The sequence below is a fragment of the Spermophilus citellus genome (assembly GCF_964194105.1).
Source record: "Spermophilus citellus genome assembly, chromosome: 11".
NCBI lineage: Eukaryota > Metazoa > Chordata > Mammalia > Rodentia > Sciuridae > Spermophilus > Spermophilus citellus.
Genome location: NC_138192.1, coordinates 70474114 through 70483823, shown reverse-complemented (window position 1 = coordinate 70483823; position 9710 = coordinate 70474114).

Genomic DNA, 9710 nt, shown 5'->3' with positions numbered 1-9710 from the left:
ATGGAAAAGCCTAGACTTCCTTAATCAGAATCATCTTTGTTGAGTTTTACACTAAATGTCAGAGAATTATAAGCCAAATTGTTCCCAAATCACTAGGACCTGTGCAAAGCAATTCAGGATCTTTAAGTTCCAAATCAAGTGAAGACTAATTGGATCTTAGATGGACAAAGAATGAAGGAACTAGGTTATGATTGAGGAAAACCATCAAAAAGAGAATCTGGCTATGTTCAAGCAAACACATTCTTTGAGTTGACAATAAACTGCATTATACACAAACTCCATTATGTCTCTGACTTCAATAAATAATTGACCTTCCATGAAACAAACACCTACCATAAGTTTGAATCTCAGCTGAAATATGTATGGTATACAATGTTACCAAAAAAATTAAAACTATAGATAACATTTTAAACAACTGACTTTGGATAAAATGATGCCATTGTGCTCCAGCAACAATTTTCAGTTTTCAATTGGACTATCACCATTCTTTTGGTCTCAAAGTCCCCAAGACTCAGAAATAGCTAGAGCAGTAATACATTTCTTATATTATTTTCACCTTTTAAATGTGTTTTCAGTTTTTTATTCCCTGCTCTTGTACTATTGAAAATCATTACCATTACAGCAAGACAAATTTTTGTACCATTACAAATACTGACATTTATTCTTAATGACTCTGTGTATGGAAGCCAAAAAGCAATTGCCATTGATTTTATGTAGAAAGTTCTTTTTGTCACAATTATAGCATTTGTGGAAATTTTAAAATCTGCAATTGTAAATGTCTCATAAGATAAATTCGCAATTATCAGTAAAACACAAAATATAATTTTCTAAAGCAAGCTCTTTTAAAAAATAAAATCTGGAACTAGCACCTAATTCTGTCTCTAATATGTTGTTCATTTTCTACTAGATTCCAATATAAAAGCTCTTTTTCTTTCAACTACTCCTTCCCAAAGTATAGCAAAGATTTTCTTACACTCCAAGTTCTTAAAACAAATTATCTTATTGAAATAAAGTTTAAGCATTGATTTCATATAAATTCCCTATTGTCTGCCTGGAACTTCAAAATGCATTTCTTTCCCTGAAGCACTTTAGTGGTATTATTTTTTTTACAGAAGTGATTTTTAAACCATCTTATGTCCTTTCTGCCAACTCATTTCTCTCTTTTCCTTACCTTTCCTATTACTGGGTTAGGAGAGGCTCAAATATTTAATCAGGAAGAGAATGAATCCTAGCATTTTTTTTTCTTGTTGTTGTTGTTTTTTTAACATTGATCCCCATTTCTAAATAAAAATAGAAATATAAGCCCCTTGTTCTCAGACCTAACCAAGTCAACTGTTAGAGGTTTATTGTTGAAACTGCTGCATTAATCAAAGCTTAGCACTTCAGTGGATGTTTACTTTCATACTACTGAGGATTGAACCTACAGACTCAAGACACATGCTAGGCATGCACTGAGCTATATACCTCCATCCATTTTCAATTTTTATTTTGAGACAGGGCCTTACTACATTGCTGAGGCTGGCCTTGAACTTTAGATCCTACCCCAGCTTCCTGAAACATAATCTGGGATTACAGGTGTGCACCCCCATTCTTGGCCCTATTTGTTCTTTTTATGCATTTATCACATTGCATTACAAGTCCTACTTATTCATTTCCTACCCTTATTTAACTTTGAAAGGTGTCTACTTTGTGCCAAGCAAAAACTAAAGCAGATAGAAGGTGTGGAACCAACATTACTATAAATTAACAACAATAACTCCCTTGCTGCTTGCCATTGGGGAATTAAAAAGAAAAGGCCTAAGGACACGTTATGGACTTGTTATTGGCCCTCTGTTATCTTAAATGTCCCTTATGAAACACATCTTCAGTTGCACAATGAGAGAGTTTAACTACCTTGTCTAGAGATTATGGTTAGCTCTGAGTGTCTAAATAACATGATTTCTGTTCTGCCTTTTAATGTTTGAAAGGAGAATCAAAAAACAAATTTTCTTCTTATAAATTCTTGAGAATTTTCATGGATATATACATAAACTAAACATAACAATTAATTCTATATATTAAATTGACTGTACCCTGGGATGCCCAGATATTTGGTGATTTTGTTGTCTGTGAGTGTGTTTCTGAATGAGCTAAGCATTTGAGTCAGTGAATACTGAAGCAGATTGCCCTCCCCAAAGTAAGTGGGATTCTTCCAGTCTGCTGAAGGCTAAGAAGGAATTCCTTCTTTCCTAAAATAAAATAAAAAGCTGAATATCTTCTGCCTGACACATTGATCTTCTCCTGCCTTTTGACTTGGATTCCAACTGGAATGATATCATCTATTCCCCTGAGTCTCAGTTTCACTGACTGCAGATCTTGGGAGTCTCAGCTTATATAATCATGTAAACCAATTACATACACATATAACCAATATTAATACAATGAGTAATTAATAATGGGGAGGGGAAGCAGCAAGGAATGGGAATGGAGAAAGTGTAGACATATGCTCTACAATTTAGATTGGAATTTGTTCCGATATAGTAATTGAATAAATTCAAAAATATTGAATATGATTACTAATCTCACCAAATTTACAGCTATAATGAAATTAGATTTCTGACCAAAATTGTATACAACACCTTATCTCCCATTAGGAAAAAAATAAAACATGGGAGTGTAGGAATGGATGGTTAACTGGATAGAGACAAGGCTGAAATTGAACACCAGAGGGCAGTAAAGTATTCTCTTATGTAAAATGCCGTGACTCTACATTCTTGCTACAAGGAAAAACTTCATTTGAAAATTTCAGTCAGACATGGTTACAAACACTCGATGTGTGCAGATTCTTGAAGAATAAGTTGAAGAAATTCTCTAAGAAATAATGTTCACAGACCATAGGCATTTAACATGGAAAAATTTCAGTTTCACTAGCTTACACTGTAAATGTTCAATATGGTTAGAGACTACTATATTAAACTAGTAGGTATGGAATATTTCCACTATTGCAGAAAATTCTTTTGGCTAGCACTGAACCACAGAAACAGCAAGAATAAAAACAGATCTCTTCAGAAGATGCACCAGAGAATTGAGCCAGGAAAGTATGGTGTCAACAAACAAAAAAATTTCAAAAAGGAAACAATACAACAGAAGTGTATTCTGGAATTTATAGAAAATTCTTCCCTAACTATACACAGTGGCTCCCTCTTCTCAATATCTTCACAGGATGACATGATTTTTCAGCAGGGAAAAGTTATTTTTTAAAAATGAGGCGCTGAATCCCAGTGGCTTAGGAGGCTGAGGCAGGAGGATCAGGAGTTCAAAGCCAGCCTCAGCAACTTAGGGAGGCCTAAGAAATTCAGTGAAACTCTGTCTCTAAATAACATACAAACAGGGTTGGGGGTGTGACTCAGTGATTGTATGCCCCTGAGTTTAATCGCCAATACCAAAAAAAAAAGAAAAAAAAAGGAAAAAGAAAAATGAGGTGCTGAATTGTAAGCTATGACTGTACATAATATCAGTTAGTTAGCACAGAATCATTTCCAGTTGAAATTTTCATAGTGTGGATTTTGCAAAATCTTTGTGAAAATAAAAACTGAAAAAAAGATAAACTAATATGGCTCTTTATGGTGATATCAACTACTATCTGTGTACACTTTGTAAGATATTTTATTCATATAAAATGCTCTTATTGATGACCTAGAAAGAGTATTTTGGTGTAGAAAAATAAAAACAGCCTAACACCCCAAATTCCCAAATAGAAGGAAAGAGTGAATGGGTGAAGGGAGACTCTTCAAAAACAAGCTATTCTCCCTGCAGAACTCATGGGATCTCACTGTGTTGCCCAGGGTGGACTCAACCTTGCCATACTCCTTCCTCAATCTCCCCAACAGCAGGGATTATAAGTGTCTGTCACCATACTGGGCTAAGATATTCTTCTAAGAAGGTGGTATACAAAAGAAAGAGATTATCAGAGCCCACTGAAAGACCCGAATTTTGTTTGCTGCACCATTTACTTTTAGATTAATTGAGAAGCCTCAGCCTGATTCACAAATCTTATGACAATAAGTACAAATCATTCTGGCTTGAAAATAAAGAAAAAGAGATGAAAACTAATTGAGCAAGATTCCAGCAGATACAGGTATGGAAAGGAATCAGGATGAGAGAGAAGAAAATCTTAGAAAAGAGTACAAAAGCCTCAGTCTTGTTAGTTAGCACATAATCATTTCCATCACAGGGAGGGAAGGCAGATGGATAGAGAGACAGCACTAAATAATCAGTTCAAGAAATCCTGCAACATTGTTCACAGAGCTTCAATCAAGCTTTCTCCAAACATTTTTGCTAAATATAATCTCTACATAGAAAATTATGTTTGTGAAATATCATTACCTTTTTTGCTGGATATATTTGTAAATAGATTATAAACTAATTTATCAACATTTATTAATTAAGCACTTAGAAGCTGATTGTGCTTATTACTGTTTTCATATTCTTACATGTGTTTACTTGTACAAAGACCAGAACCAGCAAAGACAGACTTTAATGCAGTATAGCTTTAATGATTTAAAATATTTAGTACAGTTGGTAATCTTACTTTTATTTGCTATTCCTGATGCATAATTTATTTTTCATCTTTCTCCAGCATCTTCAAAGTCCTCCTTGTACTTTGCAGTAAGCAGTCACAATTCCTAGGAAGCCTGTTTAATTATAATGCAGTACTATTTCCTTAAACCTGTCCACATTGATTTTACTCTAAATGAGATGTTTGGAAATTACTTTGTTATTCTGTTATTGCTCTGTTTATCCTATAATAAACTCCAATAATAATAAACTATAACATTTTAAGTAATTAACATATCAAAAAACCTTATATTAGCTACATCTTTAAATCTTCTCAATAACTTTAGACATAGTTACATTATTATGTTATATGGATGACTTAATATATGCAATTGTCTTAGATCTCCAAAATTCATAATTTTAGCTCTTTACTCCTATAGTCCGTTAGTCAAAACTAACAACCATGCATAAGGGTGTCTAAGACACTGAGACATGGGAAGAAAAAGTGACTTTCTCTGAACTTTTGGGTGTTACATTTTGGAAAGAAGATAGAAATTAAACAAATATTTACACAATTAATAACTTGACCACAATAAGCAATATAAAAGCCCACAACTGGGATGATAGGAGATAGCAAAGGATTCCCCAAGGATTTTATAAAGGAAAAATGGATAGTTGAAGGGAAACTAACACAAGAGACAAAATGGCTTGCAGTATCTTCAGAGAAGTAGCTGACTCATGATTAAGTGACTGCTAACTCCTTAAGCTTTTTTATAATAAGCTGAAAAGAAAAATCTGATTTCTTATCTGCTTATAAACATTTCAGAACGATGAATTTAGATGATTAACTTTGCACCCAGCTGATATTTGCTGTGCAAACTGAGATGCTATTGCTCCTCCTGGAGTATGTCAGTTCAAGTTGATGGTTGATCTGCTCAGAATTTCTTCCTCCATCATTTGTAATGAGGGAGGAGCATTATTTAATTTCTTCAAGGGATGCAATCACCTCTGGAAAAGAGTTGTCAATACGGGGAAGGGACAAGATGGGGTCTGCCGTCTGTCTGGAGGATGTTGCTGGTTATGGAGTGGAATTTGGAAGGAGGATGGGGAGAAATTTTTCAGCTATGGCTACAAATGTAATTTCACTTAAGACAAAAGCCAATTAAATATCTGGTGGTTTTCTGGAAATTTCCCTCATTTCTGATATGGTGAGAGGATTAGGGATTTTTGATATCTCTTTGGAGAGTCATCCTTAAATTGTCATTTTGTGAAATAAACAACTCTATGTTTATTTTTTTTTTCAGGTAGATTAGAAATAAAGCAACACAAGTACGAGTCTGAAAGTTAGGACTTTTTAAAATCTTCATATTGATATGAAAATTTCCTGGGAAATTATACATTAGCTTAATTTTTAATTTATTTTATGTTTTATTAAGTAAAACATAAGCATAGTTTAACAAGTTGGTCATATAAGATAATCAAACCTTTCTTATCTGCTGGTCATGGTGGTACATTCCTGTAATCCCAACAGCTGAGGAGGCTGGGGCAGGAGGATCATGAATTCAAAGCCAGATTCAGCAATTTAGCAAGAGCCTAAGCAACTCAGTGAGACCCTGTCCCTAAATAAAATATATATGTTTAAAAGGGCTGGAGAGGGGGCTCAGTGGTTAAGTGCCCCTGGGTTCAATCCCCAATACCAAAAGCAAAAAATACTTTCTTATCTTCCTGAGTTCTCCTTCCAATAATCAACCCCTTAAGTTATTTTATTTTATTTCATCTACAATATAGTACCAAATTTACAAATAATGCATGAATGCTGATTTCTCATGATTCATCAATTTTAGATAATCATCTATAGTGTTTATACTATGAAAATAACATTTTGCCTCTCTTTTACATGTGAATATCCTTCCAATGTGACAATATGATATTAATTAAATCTACTTCGATCATATACATAATTTTGATTCTGCTAAGGCAGAGAGTACTATAATCATATTTCTTTACAAATACATATTTCTCCTTTTCTTAAGAAAGTTTTTTTTTGAGAGAGAGAGAGAGAGAGAGAGAAAGAGAGAGAGAGAGAGAGACAATTTTAATGTTTATTTTTCAGTTTTCGGCGGACACAACATCTTTGTTTGTATGTGGTGCTGAGGATCGAACCCGGGCCGCACACATGCCAGGCAAGTGCGCTACTGCTTGAGCCACATCCCCAGCCCTCTTAAGAAAGTTAATATTTGGAGAACTTCTAGAATTTCTTAATTTTAATAACATTTAGTTAAATATTTTCACATTTTCATTTTTTTTTCTGTAAAATGCATGTATCTTCACCTGCAGTTGGAACTTGAATGATCTCAGAGACTGTTATACAGCTGGCACATCTTCTTCCATCACTAGTGAATGAATGCCCCTTTGCACTTCTCCTTTGTGGAAACCCTATTTATAAGATAACGGGAACATTTTAATTTGTTTACTTTTGCAATACCGGGGCCTCATCCATGCTAGGCAAGTGATCGACCATTGAGCTATACCACTCCCAGCTCCCAGGAACCTTTTGTTTTGCTTCCTCTTTGGATATTTCATGGTTCCTATTGACTTCTTAAGCCAGAATGCATGAGGTTATTTTTATTTCATAGAATAGATTGAGGTTGTATATATTTAACAAAATACCACATAATTGGTATTGTTAGCCTCTTACTTCTTAATAGGAGGAACATGATATCTGCCTATCTTTTTAGTGATTTTAACAAGTTTTGTTGTTTTGTTTTGTTTCAAATAACGTAATTTTATAACAACCCACTCTTAGGATAACTAGTCTAGTCATGTGAGACTTAACCCATTCCTGGAAGATAGACATAATCCCTTCTGAGGATAGTGTCCCCTATTACTCAATTACCTACCACTAGTCCTCATCTACCAAATCTTCCATTTCTCAGTACTGCTACCTGGAGACCAAGCCTGAGTACCTGAACTTTTGGGGGACAAAACACAGCTGGACAATAGCACCTTATGACTGAAATTTTATATTCTTTGAGCAAAAGTCTCCCATTTCCCCATACCCCAGCCCTTGGTATCCACCATATTATATATATATATATATATATATATATATATATATATATATATATATATATATATTCCACATATAAGTGAGATCATGTAATACTTGTCTCTATATATCTTATTTCTTACTTTCATTAGATTTTATTTAAATTTACTTTCTGTGCCCCACTGTTTCTACCTCTACTGAGTTATTTCAATAGTTTTGTTGTTGTTGTTGTTGTTGTTGTTGTTTTAATTTCCTTTCTGCTGTGCAGAAGGCACACTCCTTAAATGCCCAGGGATTTTTTTTTTTCTTTTGTGATCAGTAGGAAACCAATTGGACCCTGAGAATTTCTGCATATGTTTTTAAGGGTTAGAGATGCAAATCCTGTGGACTAGAAGTCTTTATTCTAGATGATCTTGTAATAATTTTTTTTAGAACATCAGAATGTCAGTATCACTGAGTCTACACTGTGGAGTAGATCAGTATATCAGAGAAAATTTTTATAATCTCTCTTCTGAGCTATAAAATGTCACAGCCAGCATTCTGGGTGCTGAGTATGGAAAAGAACCTAGAACAAGAGTGGGAGTCTCATTATTTAGGATGTAAGCTTTTTGTGTGTCCCTGTTTTCAGCCCCACTTTTTACTTCATCTTCCTCTATGTTTAATATTCTAGATTTCAAAGACTCCATGTTGCAAATTTTCTAGAGAATATATTATTTATTTTAAATTGAGGAAGAGGGGAACATGATGAATTTAAGGGCATGACTAGAATCTGTTGCTATGCTGTTCAATTAGGTGTTCTTCAGTATCAGTTCCTTCCTGATAATTCTAACTTGAGTGGGGAAGAATGTCTTCTGATGAATTTGATTACCCTTTTGGAAGCTGTTAATGCATTAAAAGTTACAACGTTATTCTCATTTGGTCTTTGGCAGGGGCAACTTTAGATGCAGACACAACATGACAGAGTTTGCTAGTAATGCCCTAAAATGTATCATTACCTTTTCCTACGTTAGTTGAAACATTGATTTTTTGCTCACTGAATAGGCATGAGAATGGGATGGCCATTCCCCCAGGCTTTCTCTCAACCAGTGGTGTGTATGATATTATGTTCTAACCAATAAGATATGAATTCAAGAATATAGAAAGTAAATCTGATTTTTGCTATTCCCTTTTCCCATTGCCTGGTAAACATCTTAAATCATGTGAAAAATAGTACTTCACTACAGATGGCAAGTTCACAGGATTGAACAAGCTAATCTCCTTGGCATTCATAGCTCTGGGTTATTTAAACCTGGACTGCCAGGTTAGAGAGAAATAAATTTCTGTTGTGTTTAAATCACTGCTTTTTTTTTCTTTTTCTTTTTCTATAGCAGCAGTCAAATCTGCCTTTTGAACAGGATGTGCACATGTCGAATGTTTCTCATACTTTCATAAAAAGAGCAACAGGACTCCCAGATAAATGACAACAAATTGCAATTTTATAATTATGTTTTTCTTTTAGTTTTCCCACATGAAAATGCTATGGGCCTCTGCCAAGCCTGGCTAGGAATTATTTGATAGATAATTGTTGAACATGAAATTACAAATGCAATGTATTATAGTCAGGAACATTTTGAACATAAACTCCTGATGTGTCTGTGATTTTTGTAGTCAGATTCTTGGGGCCAAAGCAATATTAGTAAATAAATACAAGCAGAAAAATGTCCAACTCATATTATATTAGTGTGTTTTTCCAGGAGAAGTTCAACATATTTTTTTCTTCTGATTTCCAATATTTAGTTTATATTTTTCTAACATGTTTTATTGATTATGCCTATGCTTGGAAGATATTTGTAATGTCAAACTGGGGCAATGTGTTTACATGTATATCTCAGAGGATCTGAGAAATTGGAACCAGTTTAGAAATTTTTCAGCTGATAATTAATGTTCTAAAAGGGTTCTTATCTACTCTTTTTTATAGAGAAGTTCAAGTGGCTCTTACCATCAATTACCAGTTCTTTCATTTCTGAGAATCCTTAAGAAACAAGCTGTTCATTTTGTTCCTCTGTGATTTTCAGACAGCTCTTTACAATTTTTTTTCCACTGCCAGGCCCGAATTCTTATAATTCTGACTTAGAACAAAGTTGAA